The sequence below is a fragment of the Pseudophryne corroboree genome, chromosome 3 (assembly GCF_028390025.1).
Source record: "Pseudophryne corroboree isolate aPseCor3 chromosome 3, aPseCor3.hap2, whole genome shotgun sequence".
NCBI classification, from domain to species: Eukaryota; Metazoa; Chordata; class Amphibia; order Anura; family Myobatrachidae; genus Pseudophryne; species Pseudophryne corroboree.
The window spans coordinates 353,630,045-353,651,838 of NC_086446.1; the positions used below are offsets into that span (position 1 = coordinate 353,630,045).

Here is a 21,794-nt window from a genome sequence, read left to right on the forward strand (position 1 = left end):
GGCTGGTGAAGTAGTATTATTTTATGGCTGAAGTTGCCACTGCTGATGCCAAGGAATCAAAGGCTGGTATTGTTAAGGTTGCCATCAGCAATATATTATGCCTGTGAAATTTTTTTCAGTACTAGAGCCTTAAACTTTCTTGACTTAAATCTAGTGAGCAGGTGATCTAGAGGTGGAGTGATGGTCATAGTCTGTACTTGTGATGTGACTAATATGGTCAGTGCTTACAAGGACTTTTCTGAATGTAGCCGCAAGCTAACCTGTATCTTGCACCATGTAAAACATTGTTAGGCTGTGCATGTAAGGGTATTATAATTGTATTTTGCAGATATTTTGTTCCATTTATTTTGTTACAATTTGGATGGTTCTAAAAATGTTTTCTATTTTACATGTGGCAATCATACAAACTATGGAAAATTGGGGAAAATGTGTCATACTTGCAAATATATATAGACAAAATGCATAATAAATTGATCTGATTTATTATTTTTGTTTTAATAGTCATTAATGTAATTGTAGACACCTGTACATAACCATACATATTTTTATTACCAATATGATAAATAACCCATGTGCTCAAGATAGGCAGATATTAGAATAGTGAAGTTTTGTTCCCATGATCGCTTATGTCATTAAAGGCCTGCATAGCATGTATATACCGTGTATAGTTTACTTAGTCAACAGCCAGAGTTTGGTGAAAACATTAATATTAGATAATCTGCTGAATGGGAAATAGTAAGGAATAGTAAGGGAAATAGTAAGGATCCAAAGGGTGTCATAGTGATGGAATTACAACTGGTTGCATTAAGTATATTAAGCATGTCACAAAAAGATTCTGGAATAGTGACCGATGCGCCAGTCTGTAGGGTAGGCTTGGTATGCATTAAATATGTCTTGCTTGCTTGTGATAGGAATAGGGGCAGGCCTGGCCAACCTGTGGCTTTCCAGCTGTTGTGAAACTACAAGTCCCAGCATACCCTCCCACCAATCAGCTGGTAAAGCATGCTGCAGTAATACTGTAGTTTGCAACAACTGGAGAGCCACAGGTTGGGCAGGCCTAGAATAGGGACTATATTCGCTAAGGATTGTGATGCTTATTCTGATGTTATCATCAATGAATTAAATTTTACTAGGCCTAAAGTGTTTTTCATAGATCAATGACAAACTACAGTGTCATATGGAACCAACTGCTTGTAGCCATAGTTACATTAGAACTGTCAAACATGACATCCATACTATGTTGAGTCTTATACATTTATGGCACGACTGGCTCGATGACTGGTTCGATGCGGAGTTTGATATATACTGTTTTTGATTGGATAAACTAGGAATACTGAGGCTGGTAAATATCTATTAATCAGCTGTGGCATGCCCTGCAATGGACATTTGCAGTGTGGGCCTCTTACTACTCGAAATATGGAAATAGAGAAGGGATCTGGGACCACAGAAAAGTGCGGCCGTGGTAAGTGTAGGGATAGACCAACATATTTTAGTAGTAGTCTGTAAGTATGCATGTGTGTGTGTGTGTATGTGTATATATATATATAATATATATATATATATATATACATACATACATACATGCACACATATACTGTGTGTATGTGTGTATATATATATATATATATATATATATATATACCGCAAAATAAGAATGCTGTCAGAAGTAGAAGTGGTAAATTATTTTATGAACGGAGGAGTAAGCTAAATCAAAGCAATATTTGTCGTGACCACCCTTTGCCTTCAAACAGCATCAAGTCTTCTAGGTACACTTGTGCAAGGTCATGGATTTTATAGGATTATAGTCAGGTGTGTGATTATCCAATCATACCAAATAAGTGATAATAATCATTATTTTCATATGTCGGTTGAAAGACAGTCATTTACAGAAACAGCTGTGTAGGATGCTTACAACTGGATGAGGAACAACAAAACTCTGCTACAAAGGTGAGGTTGTGGAAGACCGTTTCATGTCACAGCTCATACACCATAGCAAGACTGAGCAAAGCAAGAAGACACAAGGTAGTTAAACTGCATCAGCAATGTCTCCCAGGCAATGATTTCAAGCAGACTGGGGTTTCAAGATATGCTGTTCAAGCTCTTTTAAAGAAGACCTTAGAAACTGGCAACGTTGAGGACCGTAGACGCAGTGGTTGGCCAAAGAAATTTAGTGCATCAGATAAAAGACACATCATGTTTACTTCCCATTGAAATCGGAAGATGTACAGCAGTGCCATCAGTTCAGAACTGGCAGAAACCAGTGTGACCAAGTACACCCATAAAACTGTTTGGAGAAGTTTGTCCAGAAGTGGTTTTCATAAAAGAATTGTGGCCAAAACGCCATATCTTCGTCTTAGAAACAAGGCCAAGCGACTCACTAAGTGTGAAAACATAGGAACTAGGGTGCAGAAATATGGCAGCAGGTGCTGTGGACTGATAAGTCAAAATCTTTAATATTTGGGTGTAACAGAAGGCAGTTTGTTAGCCGAAGGGCTGGATAGAGGTACAATAGTGAGTGTCCGCAGGCAACAGTGAAGCATGGTGGAGGTTCCTTGCAAGTTTGGGGCTGCATTTCAGCAAATGGAGTTGGGGATTTGGTCAGGATCAATAGTGTCCTAAATGTTGAGAAATACAGGCAGGTACTTATCCATCATGCAATATCATCAGAGAGGCATCTGATTGGCTCCTAATTTATTCTGCAGCAGGCCAACGACCCCAAACATACAGCCAATGTCATTAAGAACTATCTTCAGCATAAAAAAGAACAAGGAGTCCTGGAAGTGATGCTGTGGCCCCCACAGAGCCCTGATCTCAACATCATCGAGTCTGTCTGGGATTACATGAAGAGACAGAAGGATTTGAGCAAGCCTACATTTATAGAAGATCTGTGGTTAGTTCTCCAAGATGTATGGAACAACCTCCCTGCCAAGTTCCTTCAAAAACTGGGTTCAAGTGTACTTAGAAGAATTGATGCTGTTTTGAAGTCAAAGGGTAGTCACACCAAATATTGATTTGATTTAGATTTCTCTTCTGTTCATTCACTTTATAAATATTTCTTTCAGCCCCAGATCACGACCAGTTACATCGCTAGTTTTTCTCGCACCCCATAGAGATGCATAGCAAAAACTAGTGATGTTATAGGTACCGTATATTGCAGATATGTGTGCAATTGATTATTATTAGTTTATATATGACTTAAAAGACAGGGGGTATCCGGATGCTAGATCGACACTGCTAAGGTCGGCAGTCAATAGGTCGACCACTGTTGGTCGACATGCATTAGGTCAACATGGCAATAGTCAACACAGGAAAAGGTTGGGACGCGGTGCACTAATTGGGGTTTCTGGTGATTTTACGGAGTAAAAGACACAACCCCCTACCCCAACAAACTCATGTCGACCCTTTCCTGTGTCAACCTTCTCCATGTCGATCATTTTACCACGGTGACCATTTTCCCATGTTGACCTGTTGTGTGTCGATCTTATCTAGGTTGACCCTATGATCCATACCCAGACTTGCTAAATATGATACGTGTATGGATGGCTAAATCACCTAAGTTGAATCATGATTTTATTAATTAGGCGCCACAGGTTGTATGTGTAAAGACATGAGAGAACTTACATTCTAGAGAGATGATACTTGCTATTAGAACTGTTTGGAAAGTGAAGAGAATAAGGTATGTAAGAATGAAGAGTTGACTTTTGAGACAGCATTTGAAGGATTGTAACTTGGGGAGAGTCTGGTAGGGCGGAGACGTCTTGGAAATGGTAGGGGGAGGAGGTTATAAAAGCACAATACAGTTGAAGGTCAGAGCACAGTGTATGAGCTGAGGTGTATGTTGTGACAAGGTTAGACATACACAGAGGGTATGCATTTTTTAACAGACTAGGGCTACAGATACATAGGGTCTAATTCTGAGTTAGGAATGAAATAAAAACAGCAAGTAACTTTGAACTTGCAAACAGTGGCCCTCATTCCGAGTTGGTCGCTCGCTAGCTGCTTTTAGCAGCATTGCAAACGCTAAGCCGCCGCCCTCTGGGAGTGTATCTTAGCTTAGCAGAAGTGTGAACGAAAGGTTAGCAGTTCTGCTACTAAAAAATTTCATGCAGTTTCAGAGTAGCTCCAGACCTACTCCTTCCTTGTGATCACTTCAGTCAGTTTAGTTCCTGCTTTGACGTCACAAACACGCCCTGCGTTCGGCCAGCCACTCCCCCGTTTCTCCAGCCACTCCCACGTTTTTACCTGGCACGTCTGCGTTTTTTAGCACACTCCCTGAAAACGCTGAGTTGCCGCCCAGAAACACCCACTTCCTGTCAATCAAACAACGAACACTCGAGCGACTGAAAAGCGTTGCTTGAGCTTGAGTAAAACTACATAGTTTTGTGTGAAAGTACTTAGCGCATGCGCGCTGCGTACCATGCGCATGCACATAAATGCAGAATTTTCACCTGATCTCTGCGCTATGAAAAACGTCAGCGAGCGGTCAACTCGGAATGAGGGCCACAGTTGGGTGCAAATACATTTATTGTTTTTGCATGCAGGGTACAGATGTGTCCACTTATATCTAGCCTCTCTGCACGCTGAACTGCCCTTCTAGTTACACCATGCCGTGGCATGATTTGGTAGCACCGAGCACCTTTAAATTTGACGTTCCATTACAATGTGTCTAATACCCCTTTCACACCGCCAATGCACTCGGGAATTGGAAACGGGCCCTTCCCGTGTGGGATCCGGCATTGAATGCTACTGCTGGCTTCCCCCACCTGGCAATATGCCGAGAGGGTTGCCATAGCAGCGGGCGGCGGAGCCGGCGCTGGGAGATGAGATCATCTCCGCGCCGCCTCTCCCTGTTGTAGTGAATGGGTCCCGGGTTGCATAGATCCGGGATCCCGTTTACGCTGCCATTGACCCGGTATTCAACCCGGGAATAACACTGCTTTATTCCTAGGTTGAATTGCCGGGTCAGGTGACCCGGAATTTCAGCTATGGCGCTTTCACACCGCACGCTGACCCGTGTCGACCTGGCAATATGCCGGGTCGATACCGGGTTATTTGCGCGGTGTGAAAGGGGTATTATTTACAAAACTATTCGAATAGGACGCACAAGCAGTTTATGCTGATTAAAATGATATGCAGCGTGCCTATATTCTGTGTGCGAGCTCTGCTGTATTTGCATATGAAATGCTACGTTACAGTGTTTTCTTAGAAAACACTAACATGCCATTTTGTATGCAGTTACACCTGCAGTCACACATAGTGAATATAGGCATATCATTTTAATCAGCAGAGTCTGCTTGTGCGTCCTATTCGCATAACGATGCGAAAAAGACCACTCAAACTTATGAAGTTGCACAGAACCTGTCAGCTCACTCACGCCAGGCATCTCCCGCTACGTGACTTATTAAAGCAATATGTATGAGGACACAACTGTAAATACTGGCTGCTTTTGCAGGTGGCCCATATATGAAATGTTGGACAACTTTATTTTTACACTGCAATTTAGATTTCAGTTTGTACATGCCCCTTTCAATTAAATTGCAGGTGATGTTCTCAGCCCCGTGACTCTACTTTAGCTCAGACTCCCACAATTTTCTTTGCAATCCCACAGGGCTGCACACAAAATTGGCGAATTTGGGGTGAGAACGGGCCTCAAGAGATGCAAAATATGTTGCCGTAGTTTCTACGCCATTGCATCGGCAACTTGTAACCTTCGCCTGCAATTGGATTGACCCCTTAATCTCTCTGCACATTTTAAGTCTGCAATATGGTGTTGCCAGGGTGCAGAGTTCCTTGATCTTTTTGCTTTACTCCCACCTCCTTATTCACTAGTGGACGCATCAGAGATGCGATCGCATTCTCCCCGGGTCCGCTGTAGTGCACACATGCACGGGCCAGGGAGATGTGATCGCATCTCAGTTATGTGGATGCGCCGAGGCGTACGCGGGGCAGCGTTGCAGGGGCGGTGACGCACCCGTTGGATAAGCATGGCATCAAAAACAGGGGCGTGGCGGGCGCCCTGCATCCTCCTTTGCAGCTTGGCTGCGGAATCAGGGAGGCATCCCAAATCAGCGATTTGAAGCAGTTGAATTGGGATCACATTGCTGCAGGGTATTTGCGTGCTGGGTAACCCCCCAGTATGTGATCGCAGCCAGTTACAGTTTTGCTAAAATCGCAAAACTGCAACTTAAGCTGAATGAGGTCCTAGGTCTGGAGTGTGGTATATATAGCCACAGTATTTGTGATGGATTGCTGAGTTGATGACTAGTAATGAGGAGGTTGCAATATTTATGGCGGGGAATAATGCGTGGGTGGACTAAGGATTTACTTATCTTCTAGGTGAGTAAGGGACAAATATTTGTCTGGTATATGTGTGACTTGCTTATTTGGGACACTGCTGAGTGTGACATTTATGTATAACGGGCTTAGTCAGGTTAAAATCTATATTCTCTACCATATGTACATACGCAAACTCTATGGTTCATTTTTTTTTATTTTTTTTTTGTCAGAAACCCACCAGTAGGCGATCTTCAGTTGTTTTGCACGCCTGATCGCCCATCTAAACTGACAAGAGATCGGGCACAGTTCAATTGTTTTTGTTGTTCACGCTGATCATTCCCATTTAAATTGGGTTTAGCCGCGTAAAGCAACTAAAACCCGACTAAAGTGATGGGCACAATCGTGATAAGTGCCGTTTGGGCACCCCGGGGGTTGCGAGCTGAAATGCAGGCGCCGGCAGCCCTCATGCCTGAATGGAGCAACAATTGAATTGCTCCCTTGGGCGCCATCTAGTGGCTGCAGGCGAGCGCCACAGTTGAATTTCGCCTAGTATGTTTTAGGTTTATAGGAGGAAGCCAGTGTCCCTGTAAGAAACCAACGTAAATACGGGAGGAACATATAAACACTGCACAGTTAGGGCCTTGGTAGGAGTTGAACCCAAGGCTGTGAGGAATTATTGCCAACCAATACACCAACTGTGCTGCTTACAGTGCAATCAGGAACGTGGAGACTTGATAAATAAGGGAAGATGAGTCTGGCACTTGTATAACTGGCTAATCAAGGATGCTGAGTTGCACACATACGTATTATTGGCTTGTTAAGAGATGCTGAGTCTGATACATAAACATTCCTATCAATCTTCTATTACACTTGGATGGAACCAAAGGCATGTGCATGTGGAAAGGGTGCATGGCCTCATGTCCGCCAGGTCACAACTCATACGCCCTCATTTCTCATCGCATTAGAGGCAAGCCCAGGACTCCAGCAGCTGCTGGGCCACCTCCAATCTCTGCCTGCACTAAATGGATGCCACATGCATGCATGGGACACTGCAGCCTACGGGTGAGACAGCAGCCTAAGGCCCTGATTCAGTAAGGATTGCAAATTCTGCTAAGTAGCAGAATTTGCAATCCTTTGGATCGCATGCTGGGGCCGCCCATCACAGGGCAAACCCTGTGAGATGAACCAAAGACTTTAAATATTAATTGGTCCATAGAACCTTCTTCTAACCTTCATTCTTCCGCACTGGTAGTGCTTCATGGCCCAGGCAAGACTCTTTTTCATTGCTGCAGAACTGCTGTAAGTTCATAACCCATTACTTGTCCCCTGAAATGTATTACATACATAATCCTGGTGGATGGGATGCCAGCTGTCAATATCCCGACAGCGGCATCCCGCCTGCCAGATTGCCAGCAGCGGGGCGAGCGCTAAGAGTCCCCTTGCGGACTCGCCGCTCTGCGGTCTTGGTGGATTGCTGCGCTCGCTACAGGATCTATTTCCACTCTATGGGTGTCATGGACACCCACAGGTGGGAATAGCCTTGGTGTGCCGGGATTCTGGCTGTCGGCATTGTTGAATGTCGGGATTTCCGCGTCTGTATCCTGAGCGCCGGCATCCCGACAGCTGGCATTGTAACTGCATCCCCCTGAAATAGGCCTTTTTATAAAACTCAGAAATGAACATTAGCAGTTTCTCTAACGTCCTAGTGGATGCTGGGGACTCCGTCAGGACCATGGGGAATAGCGGCTCCGCAGGAGACAGGGCACAAAAGCAAGCTTTTAGGATCACATGGTGTGTACTGGCTCCTCCCCCTATGACCCTCCTCCAAGCCTCAGTTAGGTTTTTGTGCCCGGCCGAGAAGGGTGCAATCTAGGTGGCTCTCTTAAAGAGTTACTTAGAAAAAGTTTTTAGGTTCTTTATTTTCAGTGAGTCCTGCTGGCAACAGGCTCACTGCATCGAGGGACTTAGGGGAGAGATTTTCAACTCACCTGCGTGCAGGATGGATTGGATTCTTAGGCTACTGGACATAGCTCCAGAGGGAGTCGGAACACAGGGCTCGCCCTGGGGTTCGTCCCGGAGCCGCGCCGCCGACCCCCCTTGCAGACGCTGAAGATGAAGAGGTCCGGAACCAGGCGGCAGAAGACTCTCAGTCTTCATCAGGTAGCGCACAGCACTGCAGCTGTGCGCCATTGTTGTCAGCACACTTCACACAGCGGTCACGGAGGGTGCAGGGCGCTGGGGGGGGGCGCCCTGGGCAGCAATGTATAATACCTGTATGGCGAAAAATACATCACATATAGCCCTTGAGGCTATATGGATGTATTTAACCCCTGCCAGATATCTAAAACTCCGGAGAAGAAGCCCACCGAAAAGGGGGCGGGGCCTATTCTCCTCAGCACACAGCGCCATTTTCCCTCACAGAAAGGCTGGTGGGAAGGCTCCCATGCTCTCCCCTGCACTGCACTACAGAAACAGGGTTAAAACAGAGAGGGGGGGCACTGATTTGGCGATATGTATATATATTAAAATGCTATAAGGGAGGAACACTTATATAAAGGTTGTCCCTGGATAATTATAGCGTTTTGGTGTGTGCTGGCAAACTCTCCCTCTGTCTCCCCAAAGGGCTAGTGGGTCCTGTCCTCTATCAGAGCATTCCCTATGTGTGTGCTGTATGTCGGTACGTGTGTGTCGACATGTATGAGGAAAATATTGGTGAGGAGGCGGAGCAAATTGCCTGTAATGGTGATGTCACTCTCTAGGGAGTCGACACCGGAATGGATGGCTTATTTATGGAAATTACGTGACAATGTCAACACGCTGCAAGCCGGTTGACGACATGAGAGGGCCGGCGAACAAATTAGTATCTGTCCAGGCGTCTCAAACACCGTCAGGGGCTGTAAAATGCCCATTTACCTCAGTCGGTCGACACAGACCCAGACACGGACACTGATTTCAGTGTCGACGGTGAAGAAACAAACGTATTTTCTTTTTAGGGCCACACGTTAAGGGCAATGAAGGAGGTGTTACATATTTCTGATACTCCAAGTACCACAAAAAAGGGTATTATGTGTGAGGTGAAAAAACTACCTGTAGTTTTTCCTGAATCAGATAAATTAAATGAAGTGTGTGATGATGCGTGGGTTTCCCCCGATAGAAAATTATTGGCGGTATACCCTTTCCCGCCAGAAGTTAAGGCGCGGTGGGAAACACCCCTCAGGGTGGATAAGGCGCTCACACGCTTATCAGAACAAGTGGCGGTACCATCTACGGATAGGGCCGTACTTAAGGAGCCAGCTGATAGGAGGCTGAAAAATATCCTAAAAAGTATACACACACATGCTGGTGTTATACTGCGACCAGCGATCGCCTCAGCCTGGATGTGCAGAGCTGAGGTGGCTTGGTCGGATTCCCTGACTAAAAATATTGATACCTTTGACAGGGACAGTATTTTATTGACTATAGAGCATTTAAAGGATGCATTTCTATATATGCAAGATGCGCAGAGGGATATTTGCACTCTGGCATCAAGAGTAAATGCGATGTCCATATCTGCAAGAAGATGTTTATGGACACGACAGTGGTCAGGTGATGCAGATTCCAAACGGCACAAAGATGTATTGCCGTATAAAGGGGAGGAGTTATTTGGGGTCGGTCCATGGGACCTGGTGGCCAGGGCAACTGCTGAAAAATCCACCGTTTTTTACCCTAAGTCACATCTCTGCAGAAAAAGACACCGTCTTTTCAGCCTCAGTCCTTTCGTCCCTATAAGAGTCATATCTGCCCAGGGATAGAGGAAAGGGAAGAAGACTGCAGCAGGCAGCCCATTCCCAGGAACAGAAGCCCTCCACCGCTTCTACCAAGTTCTCAGCATGACGCTGGGACCGTACAGGACCCCTGGATCCTACAAGTAGTATCCAAGGGGTACAGATTGGAATGTCGAGAGGTTTCCCCCCTCGCAGGTTCCTGTAGTCTGCTGTACCAATGTCTCCCTCCGACAGGGAGGCAGTATTGAAAACAATTCACAAGCTGTATTCCCAGCAGGTGATAATAAATTTACCCCTCCGACAACAAGGAAAGGGGTATTACTCCACACTATATGGTGGTACTGAAGGCTAGGTGAGACCTATTCTAAATCTGAAAAATTTGAACACTTACAAGGGTTCAAATCCAGATGGAGTCACTCAGAGCAGTGATAGCAAAGAACAAGGGGACTATATGGTGTCCCGGGACATCAGGGATGCTTACCTCCATGTCCCAAAATTTGCCTTTTCTCACCAAGGGTACCTCAGGTTCGTGGTACAGAACTGTCACTATCAGTTTCAAGACGATGCCGTTGGATTGTCCAAGGCACCCCGGGTCCTTACCAAGGTAATGACCGAAAGGAGGATTCGTCTTCAAAGAAAATGGACGACCTCCTGATAAGAACAAGGTCCAGAGAACAGTTGGAGGTCGGAGTAGCACTATCTCAAGTAGTTCTACGACAGCACGGGTGGATTCTAAATATTCCAAAACCGCAGTTGTTCCGACGACACGTCTGCTGGTCCTAGGGATGATTCTGGACACAGTCCAGAAAAAGGTTTTTCTCCCAGAGGAGAAAGCCAGGGAGTTATCCGAGCTAATCGGGATCCTCCTAAAACCAGGAAAAGTGTCAGTGCATCATTTCACAAGAGTCCTGGTAAAAATGGTGGCTTATTACGAAGCGCTTCCATTCGGCAGATTTCACGCAAGAACTCTTCAGTGGGATCTGCTGGACAAATGGTCCGGATCGCATCTTCAGATGCATCAGCGGATAACCCTATATCCAAGGACAAGGGTGTCTCTCCTGTGGTGATTACAGAGTGCTCATCTTCTAGAGGGCCGCAGATTCGGCATTCAGGATTGGATGCTCGTGACCACGGAGGCCAGCCTGAGAGGCTGGGGAGCAGTCACACAAGGAGTGTGATCAAGTCTGGAGAATTCTCTCCACATAAATATACTGGAGCTAAGAGCAAATTTATAATGCTCTAAGCTTAGCAAGACCTCTGCTTCAAGGTCAGCCGGTATTGATCCAGTGGGATAACATCACGGCAGTCGCCCACGTAAACAGAAAGGGCGGCACAAGAAGCAGGAGGGCAGTGGCAAAACTGCAAGGTTTTTTCGCTAGGCGGAAAATCATGTGATAGCACTGTCAGCAGTGTTCATTCCGGGAGTGGACGACTGGGAAGCAGACTTCCTCAGCAGGCACGACCTCCACCCGGGAGAGTGGGAACTTCATCGGGAAGTTTTCCGCATGATTGTGAACCGTTGGGAAAGACCAAAGGTGGACATGATGGCGTCCCGCCCGAACAAAAAAATGGGACAGGTATTGCGCCAGGTCACGAGACCTTCAGGCGATAGCTGTGGACGTCCTGGTAACACCGTGGGTGTAACAGTCGGTGTATGTGTTCCCTTCTCTGCTTCTCATAACCAAGGTATTGAGAATTATAAGACATAGAGGAGTAAGAACTATACTCGTGGCTCCGGATTGGCCAAGAGGGACTTGGTAACCGGAACTTCAAGAGATGCTCACAGAGGACTAATGGCCTCGGGAGCTAAGAAGGGATTTGCTTTCAGCAAGTACCATGTCTGTTCCAAGAGGAACCGTGGCATCGGCCTTTAAGAAAGGACCTGCTCCAGCAGGGACCTTGTCTGTTCCAAGACTTACCGCGACTGCGTTTGACGGCATGGCGGTTTGAACGCCGGATCCTAAGGGAAAAGGCATTCCGGAAGAGGTCATACCTACCCTGGTCAAAGCCAGGAAGGAGGTGACCGCACAACGTTATCACCACATGTGGTAAAAATATGTTGCGTGGGTGAGGCCAGGAAGGCCCCACGAAAAAATTTCAACTAGGTCGATTTCTGCACTTCCTGCAAACAGGAGTGTCTATGAGCCTCAAATTGGGGTCCATTAAGGTTCAAGTTTCGGCCCTATAGATTTTCTTCCAGAAAGAATTGGCTTCAGTTCCTGAAGTCCAGACGTTTGTCAAGGGAGTATTGCATATACAGCCCTTGTGTGCCTCCAGTGGCACCGTGGGATCTCAACGTAGTGTTGGGATTCCTCAAATCATATTGGTTTGAACCACTCAAATCTGTGGATTTGAAATATCTCACATGGAAAGTGACCATGCTGTTGGCCCTGGCCTCGGCCAGGCGATTGTCAAAATTGGCGGCTTTGTCTTACAAAAGCCCATATTTGATTTTCCATTCGGACAGGGCGGAACTGCGGACTCGTCCCCAGTTTCTTCCTAAGGTGGTGTCAGCGTTTCACCTGAAACAACCTATTGTGGTGCCTGCGGCTACTAGGGACTTGGAGGACTCCAAGTTGCTAGACGTTGTCAGGGCCCTGAAAATATATATATATATATAATTCCAGGACGGCTGGAGTCAGAAAGTCTGACTTGCTGTTTATATTGTAGGCACCCAAAAAGCTGGGTGCTCCTGCTTCTAAGCAGACTATTGCTCGTTGGATTTGTAGTACAATTCAGCTTGCACTTTCTGTGGCAGGCCTGCCACAGCCAAAATCTGTAAATGCCCATTCCACAAGGAAGGTGGGCTCATCTTGGGCGGCTGCCCGAGGGGTCTCGGCTTTACAACTTTGCCGAGCAGCTACTTGGTCAGGGGCAAACACGTTTGCTAAATTCTACAAATTTGATACCCTGGCTGAGGAGGACCTGGAGTTCTCTCATTCGGTGCTGCAGAGTCATCCGCACTCTCCCGCCCGTTTGGGAGCTTTGGTATAATCCCCATGGTCCTGACGGAGTCCCCAGCATCCACTAGGACGTTAGAGAAAATAAGATTTTACTTACCGATAAATCTATTTCTCATAGTCCGTAGTGGATGCTGGGCGCCCATCCCAAGTGCGGATTGTCTGCATTACTTGTACATAGTTATTGTTACAAAAAAATCGGGTTATTATTGTTGTGAGCCATCTTTTTTAGAGGCTACTTCATTGTTATCATACTGTTAACTGGGTTAAAATCACAAGTTGTACGGTGTGATTGGTGTGGCTGGTATGAGTCTTACACGGGATTCAAGATCCTTCCTTATTGTGTACGCTCGTCCGGGCACAGTACCTAACTGAGGCTTGGAGGAGGGTCATAGGGGGAGGAGCCAGTACACACCATGTGATCCTAAAAGCTTGCTTTTGTGCCCTGTCTCCTGCGGAGCCGCTATTCCCCATGGTCCTGACGGAGTCCCCAGCATCCACTACGGACTATGAGAAATAGATTTATCGGTAAGTAAAATCTTATTTTTTGCTGACCTAAACTTTTTTTTAACCTCTTTCAGTTTATTGCTTTCCTTTTGTAACAGTTTAAGTTATTCAGTGGTCTTGAATTCCATAAATTTGAATAAAAACTGTGAAAACAAGGGTATTCTAAATCTTTTGCCCGTGCCTGTGTGTGCCCTTTTATATGGCATTCCCCTCACACATATGGGTAAATGTATGAAGGTGCGATATGAGGGGGAAGCGGTATCAGCACATGTTATGTGCGCTTACTGCTTCTCCCCCATGTAAGAAGGCTGCGGTGTGGGCACAACGACAGTGGCGCTATGCACCCCTGTCCATATCGGCGCTGCTATATATAAGATAGCGGGCCAATATGTGAGGGGAATGTATGACCGGTCAGCATCGCTGACCATTCCAACACCTGCAGTTGTCGATGCCCATAGACCACAGCAGGGACAGAGCTGTCCCTGGCAGTGGCGGGTGCCGGCTCCGGACTGCTAAGGGGATCTCGCGTGAGTAGCGAGATCCCCCGCATGCGCAGAGAAGCTGGGCAGGGAGACACAGCAGGTCAGCACTAAGCTGATGCACAGTGTGCTCAGGGGGACATCTCCAGAGGGGGGAGCGCACTTTGGCAGCAAGATGTTAATAGTTACATCTAGTCGATGTCCCTTCCTGCCTCGCCTCGGTAGAGAGGCGAAGCAGGAAGTGTTATAGCAGCACAATCCGTGCAGCTATAATACATATACCTAACAGTTCCTCTTGTGTGAGTACCATGATAATGTTAAGCTCTTTTTGCCACGGAAGCCATCTTGTGTGCCCATAAGTAAGCCTTTTGTGTTGCCCCTTGCCTTCCCTGAGTTTAATAAATCACCTAGGCAAATTATGTGTGAAAAATGTGCCCAGTATGTATATAAACATATACAATACACATTGATAGCAAAAATGTCCCATCAACACAAGATAGTGGCTTCTAAGCCACACGGTTTACTTTCTACCCACCTAGTAGTGACTGGACTCAATATCTTCCCAATTTTAGTGAGTGTACACATTAGTGAAGTCTGTGGATACTTGATGATCCACTGGCAGTCTATCCTCAACCAGCCTGTGACCAGTTGTAACCATACTTCCACGTCAGTACTGTCCAAGAGAGAGATTCCTTCGTCTTGTGTCGGCATCTTTTTTAACCACACTTACATTCCCACTTTCCAGGGGTTCTCCATGTACTTCCCTCATTCCTCAAATCACCTGGAGGTGTCTTGTGGTGTGTGGATTTGGGATGGTATCGCGATCCCGGAACTTGAGATGCCTGCAGTCAGAATACCGACAGAGCATCCTGACGCTCAGGATCCTGATACCTACCAGGTAAGTATACTAGGCCTAATCCCTAATCCTCCCTCCCCAGCAGCCTAACCCTAACCATCCCCGGCGGTGCCTAACCTTAACCCTCCCACTTCGCAGCCTAACCCTAGCCCTCCCACCGCAGCCTAATCCCCCCCCCCCCAGCCCTCGAGGCTAGCCTCGCTGCAGTCCTGGCAGACCTATGTTTGGGATCCTGGCGTTGGCAGCAAAAAACATATACTATAGTAGTAGTGTTTGTGCATCCCCAAATGGCAACATTTAAAAATTAGAAATAAAATGGGCATCAAAGTCTACATACACTTCTGAATACAAGCAATGTTAGGCTTGAGAAGGGACGTCCAGCAGACTAAACCCCTGACACTAGACATTTCTACAATCCATCCTGAATGCAGTGGGGAGAGTGATGTTTTTCTCCCGCCACTCCTCATTCACTGCACTATTCTGTAAATCCCTATACTGTCTCCCCTTTTCACGCGGAATTCAGATCTAGCTGTTCATTTTCACCTCCAAAGCACTCTCTTGTGTCTCTCATACATACATCTCTGATCTAGTCATGAGATACAGCCCAGCTTGGACTCTCCGATCTCTCTGTGACTGATGCCTCTTCTCCCCTCTGATCACTATCGTTCACTTTAATCTCTAACACTTCTCCTGTGCAGCCAGCAGTTATGATGAAACTATTCCCTCTACACAATCTACCACCCTCGTCCACTCTATACCATTGTCCCAGTAGCTCCTATTATCTCCTCTTTTCCTTCTAGGGCAGAGTCACAAAATGGAAACAAAGTAAAAAAAATGTAGTTTAAACCTTGGCAAAACCATGGCCCTCATTCCGAGTTGTTCGCTCGGTATTTTTCATCGCATCGCAGTGAAAATCCGCTTAGTACGCATGCGCAAAGTTCGCACTGCGACTGCGCCAAGTAACTTTACTATGAAGAAAGTATTTTTACTCACGGCTTTTTCTTCGCTCCGGCGATCGTAATGTGATTGACAGGAAATGGGTGTTACTGGGCGGAAACACGGCGTTTCAGGGGCGTGTGGCTGAAAACGCTACCGTTTCCGGAAAAAACGCAGGAGTGGCCGGAGAAACGGTGGGAGTGCCTGGGCGAACGCTGGGTGTGTTTGTGACGTCAACCAGGAACGACAAGCACTGAACTGATCGCACAGGCAGAGTAAGTCTGAAGCTACTCTGAAACTGCTAAGTAGTTAGTAATCGCAATATTGCGCATACATCGGTCGCAATTTTAAGAAGCTAAGATTCACTCCCAGTAGGCGGCGGCTTAGCGTGTGTAACTCTGCTAAATTCGCCTTGCGACCGATCAACTCGGAATGAGGGCCCATGTTGTACCGCAGAAGGGACAGATTTAAAATATGCAGAAAGATTTTGAGAGGGGTGTGTCCTAGCTCAAATCCAAATTGCAATGTAAAACTTATGTGGGCTGCATGTAAAAGCAGAGAGTATTTACCCTTCATGCAAAAACAATAAACGTATTTACACCCCTTGTATTGCAACATATATTGTCCAGATGTAAAGTTACTGGCTTTTTGTGCTTTGCTTTCAAAGTCAGAATAATTCCCTTTATCTGTAGCATGTAAGCTCTTATAAGGAGGAACATTTCTTCACACTGTTTCATGTTTATATGATGAGTGGGCTGCAGTTATTAGCTACATTTGATGGGCAATGGGACTGTGAGCCTAATTCAGACCTGATCGCACCTCTGCGAATTAGCAGAGGTTTGAGATCAGATAGTCGCTGCCCAGACAGTTAATACCCGCCCCGTGCAAGTCTGCATATGCTGTGCAGAAAGCTTTGCATACGCCGATCAGCTGCAAATCTGTTCGCAACTCACCATCAAATTAATTTTCCAGTCTGTGCGTAGCACAGGACCTACTCCCAAAAGGGCGAAAAAAACAGGCTGATTGGGCCAGAGATGACGTCGCATACCCTCCTTGAAAACGTTTGGGAACGCCTGCATTTTGCCTGACACTCCCAGAAAACGGGCAGTTACCAACCCCAAACGTTCGCTTCCTGTCAATCAATCAGCGAACGCCTAGCGATCAAAAAAGATGCAGGATTTTTTTGCAGTTTGTCCTAGCTCCCTACGATCCGTATGCATGTGCAGTCATTCGATAATTGGCCGCTTCGCAATTTCGCACAACAGCGATAAGGTCTGAATTAGGCCCTGTATATGATAAACATGGGGATGCAGCGATGGCTGTGATTTATGTTGGACTATATATGATGGACATAGAGTAACTAATGTGTCGTGGAATCGTGTTTGTTTGCACACTATGGATACTGGGGACACTTATTACGATGGAGTATAGATGGGGTCCAAAGGAGCCGGTGCACTTTAAATTCTTCAACAGGGTGTGCTGGCTCCTCCTCTCTTGACACCGGCCTCCTGGAGGTGCTGAGTCAGATCCCGCTGACAGGACAATGGTCCTGAGGGCCAGTGTACCGCAGGCCTTGCGCTCTCGCGCACACACCTGCAGCACGCCGCACATCCCCAGTACAGAGCCTGAAGGTCGACAGAGTGGTGAGTGAAAACTGGGGACCCCGCTTGCGGGGGCCTCGGTTTCTTTGTGTGGCGCGATCGCGGGGCGGGCATACGGACTCCCCTCTGGGTGATCCCATAGCCCCACCCCCCCCCCCATCCCCTTGTAGACTGGCCAGCAATAGTCAAATTGGTTGTCAGTACCTTAATTTTACACTGTTGGGGACATTTGCCAGTATAAATATATGTATAGCTCCAGCTCAATTGCAGGGGTCGGAGCTTCCTCAGAGCAGGACCAGCGGCTTCCTGGCACCATTTCCTGTACTCACAGTGCTGCTGCAGGACTGCCAACTCCTCCAAGAGATACTCCACGGCCAGACAATGGTACAGGGGTGTAGTTAAGGGGGAGAGCCAGCTGTGGGACCCCTTGTATTAGGCTCCTCATGCACTGCAAGGGCTGGCTGGGCAGGGAGGCATGTGCCTTGTGACCCCCCCCCCCCCCGCGGCCAGTGCAATTTAAGTGTTCCAGGGCCATTTTTGTCTTGCATTCCCTGTGAAAAGCTGGGCCACTTGCTTGAGTCTGCCCCCCAGGCTGAAAGTTGCCAGCCGGCCCCCGACGCACTGTACACTAAATTGCCTCTCTCCTAGCAGTTCAATTGTTAGTATCAGGCTGTGTGCTGGTTCCTCCTCTCTGAGTCTCTCCACACATACTAGGCTGGGCAGGCTTGCTTGTACCCTGTGTCTCTGTGTATCTGTGTGACTGTAAATATCCTCTGTCAGCATGGTGAAAAAAGTTGTGTGTTCTGTTTGTCACACCAGGTTTCCCCCCTCTCATGCGGATTCTCTCATGTGTGAACAATGCAGTCTGCCCTCACATACTAGTCAAGCTTCTGGGGGTGAATTGCAGGAGCCTCCTTGGCTCAGTTCAATTAAAACTATGATGCCTGACATGTCATATGAATTAACTACTGCTAGGCAGGAAAGGCAGCAGATACAACAGTCTATGGCTGCTCTGACAAAAGGGCAGACAACAGACGCGTTTCTCCTCTCTCTAATCCTTTACCCCAAAAAAGGGGGTTACCTGATATCCTCTCAGAATCCGAGGAGGAGGTGCCAGAGGTGGAAGAGAGGGAGGTGCTGGAATTAAATACTGAGTTAGATGATTCCTCTAATGCACAGGGGGTGTAATCCCTTTTCTCTAACGTCCTAGTGGATGCTGGGAACTCCGTAAGGACCATGGGGAATAGCGGGCTCCGAAGGAGGCTGGGCACTCTAGAAAGATTTATGACTACCTGGTGTGCACTGGCTCCTCCCACTATGACCCTCCTCCAAGCCTCAGTTAGATTTCGTGCCCGGCCGAGGTTGGATGCACACTAGGGGCTCTCCTGAGCCCTTAGAAAGAAAGTATAGTTTTAGGTTTTTTATTTTCAGTGAGACCTGCTGGCAACAGGCTCACTGCAGCGAGGGACTAAGGGGAGAAGAAGCGAACCTACCTGCTTGCAGCTAGCTTGGGCTTCTTAGGCTACTGGACACCATTAGCTCCAGAGGGATCGACCGCATGGAATTGGCCTTGGTGTTCGGTCCCGGAGCCGCGCCGCCGTCCCCCTTACAGAGCCAGAAGCAAGAAGAGGTCCGGAAAAACGGCGGCAGAAGACATCAGTCTTCACCAAGGTAGCGCACAGCACTGCAGCTGTGCGCCATTGCTCCTCATGCACACTTCACACTCCGGTCACTGAGGGTGCAGGGCGCTGGGGGGGGGGCGCCCTGAGCTGCAATAAAAACACCTTGGCTGGCAAAAATACCACAATATATAGCCCCAGAGGCTATATATGTGGAAAATACCCCTGCCAGAATCCAGAAAAAAGCGGGAGAATAGGCCGCGGAAAAGGGGCGGAGCTATCTCCCTCAGACACACTGGCGCCATTTCTCCTTCACAGATCCGCTGGAAGGAAGCTCCCTGGCTCTCCCCTGCAGTCTACACTACAGAACAGGGTAAAAACAGAGAGGGGGGGCACTAAATTTGGGCGCAATATATATAATATAAAAAGCAGCTATAGGGGACATAACTCAGTTAGTCCCTGCATTATATAGCGCTCTGGTGTGTGCTGGCATACTCTCACTCTGTCCCCCCAAAGGGCTTTTGTGGGTCCTGTCCTCATTCGGAGCATTCCTTGTGTGTGTGCGGTGTGTCGGTACGGCTGTGTCGACATGTTTGATGAGGATAATGATGTGGAGGCGGAGCAGATGCCTTTAGAAGGGATGTCACCCCCTGCGGGACAGACACCTGAGTGGATGGGCTTATGGAAAGTAATGAGTGCACGTATAGACTCCTTATATAAAAAAAATCGACGACATGCCAAATGTGGGACAGCCGACTTCTCAGCTCGTGCCTGCCCAGGCGTCGCATGGGTCGTCAGGGGCTCTAAAACGCCCGCTACCTCAAGCAGACCCAGATGTCGACACTGATACTGACACCAGTGTCGACGACGATGAGTCAAACCTGATGCCCACTAAGGCCATTCACTGCATGATTGAGGCAATGAAAGAGGTGTTAAACATTTCTGATATAACTACAGGTACCACTAAAAAGGGTATTATGTTTGGAGAGAAAAAACTACCCGTAGTTTTTCCCCCATCAGATGAATTAAATGAAGTGTGTGAAGAAGCGTGGGCTTTCCCTGATAAAAAATTGGTAATTCCTAAGAAGGTACTAATGGCGTTCCCTTTCCCGCCAGAGGATAGGTCACGTTGGGAAACACCCCCTAGGGCGGATAAAGCGCTCACACGTTTGTCTAAAAAGGTGGCACTACCGTCTCCGGATACGGCCGCCCTCAAGGAACCTGCTGATAGAAAGCAGGAGGCGATCCTGAAGTCTGTATATACACACACAGGCATTATACTTAGGCCAGCTATTGCGTCAGCTTGGATGTGCAGTGCTGCCGCTGCGTGGTCAGATAAACTGTCAGAAAATATTGACACATTAGAAAGAGACACGATCCTGTTAACCATAGACCATATAAAAGACTCAGTCTTATATATGAGAGATGCACAGAGGGAAATCTGCCGACTGGCATCTAAAGTAAGTGCATTGTCCATTTCTGCTAGGAGAGGCTTATGGACTCGCCAGTGGACAGGAGATGCGGATTCAAAAAAGCACATGGAAGTGTTACCATATAAGGGTGAGGAATTATTTGGGGATGGTCTCTCGGACCTAGTTTCCACAGCAACGTCTGGGAAATCAGCATTTTTACCCCATGTCCCCTCACAGCCTAAGAAGGCGCCGTTTTATCAGGTTCAGTCCTTTCGGACCCAGAAAAACAGGCGTGGAAAAGGCGGGTCTTTTCTGTCCAGAGGCAGAGGTAGGGGAAAAAGGCTGCAACAAACTGCAGGTTCCCAGGAGCAAAAGTCCTCCCCCGCTTCTTCTTCCAAGTCCGCCGCATGACGGTGGGGCTCCACAGGCGGAGCCAGGTACGGTGGGGGGTCGCCTCAAAAATTTCAGCGATCAGTGGGTTCGCTCACTGGTGGATCCCTGGATCCTGCAAATAGTATCTCAGGGGTACAAGCTGGAATTCGAGGCGTCCCCACCCCACCGGTTCCTAAAATCTGCCTTGCCAACTGCTCCCTCAGACAGGGAGGCGGTGCTAGCGGCAATTCACAAGCTGTATTCCCAGCAGGTGATAATCAAGGTACCCCTACTTCAACAAGGCCGGGGTTATTATTCCACACTATTTGTGGTACCGAAACCGGACGGTTCGGTGAGACCCATTCTAAATTTGAAATCCTTGAACACATACATAAAGAAATTCAAGTTCAAGATGGAATCGCTCAGGGCGGTTATTGCAAGCCTGGACGAGGGGGATTACATGGTATCCCTGGACATCAAGGATGCTTACTTGCATGTCCCCATTTACCATCCTCACCAGGAGTACCTCAGATTTGTGGTACAGGATTGCCATTACCAATTTCAGACGCTGCCGTTTGGACTGTCCACGGCACCGAGGGTATTTACCAAGGTTATGGCGGAAATGATGATACTCCTTCGAAGAAAGGGAGTTTTAATTATCCCGTACTTGGACGATCTCCTAATAAAAGCGAGGTCCAAGGAACAGTTGTTGGTGGGAGTAGCACTATCTCAGGAAGTGCTGCACCAGCACGGCTGGATTCTGAATATCCCAAAGTCACAGCTGGTTCCGACGACACGGCTACTGTTCCTGGGTATGATTCTGGATACAGTCCAGAGAAAAGTGTTTCTCCCGGAGGAGAAAGCCAGGGAGTTGTCATCTCTAGTCAGAGACCTCCTGAAACCAAAACAGGTATCAGTGCATCACTGCACGCGGGTCCTGGGAAAGATGGTGGCTTCTTACGAAGCAATTCCCTTCGGCAGGTTCCATGCCAGAATCTTTCAGTGGGACCTG

General features: G+C 47.4%; 1 protein-coding gene across 5 annotated transcripts in view; it reads left to right on the forward strand.

Moving 5' to 3' along the window:
• The window catches only part of RAPGEFL1 (Rap guanine nucleotide exchange factor like 1), a 136,013-nt gene that overhangs the window by 1,969 nt on the left and 112,250 nt on the right, over positions 1 to 21,794 (forward strand). The gene's annotated exons all lie outside the window — the stretch shown is intronic.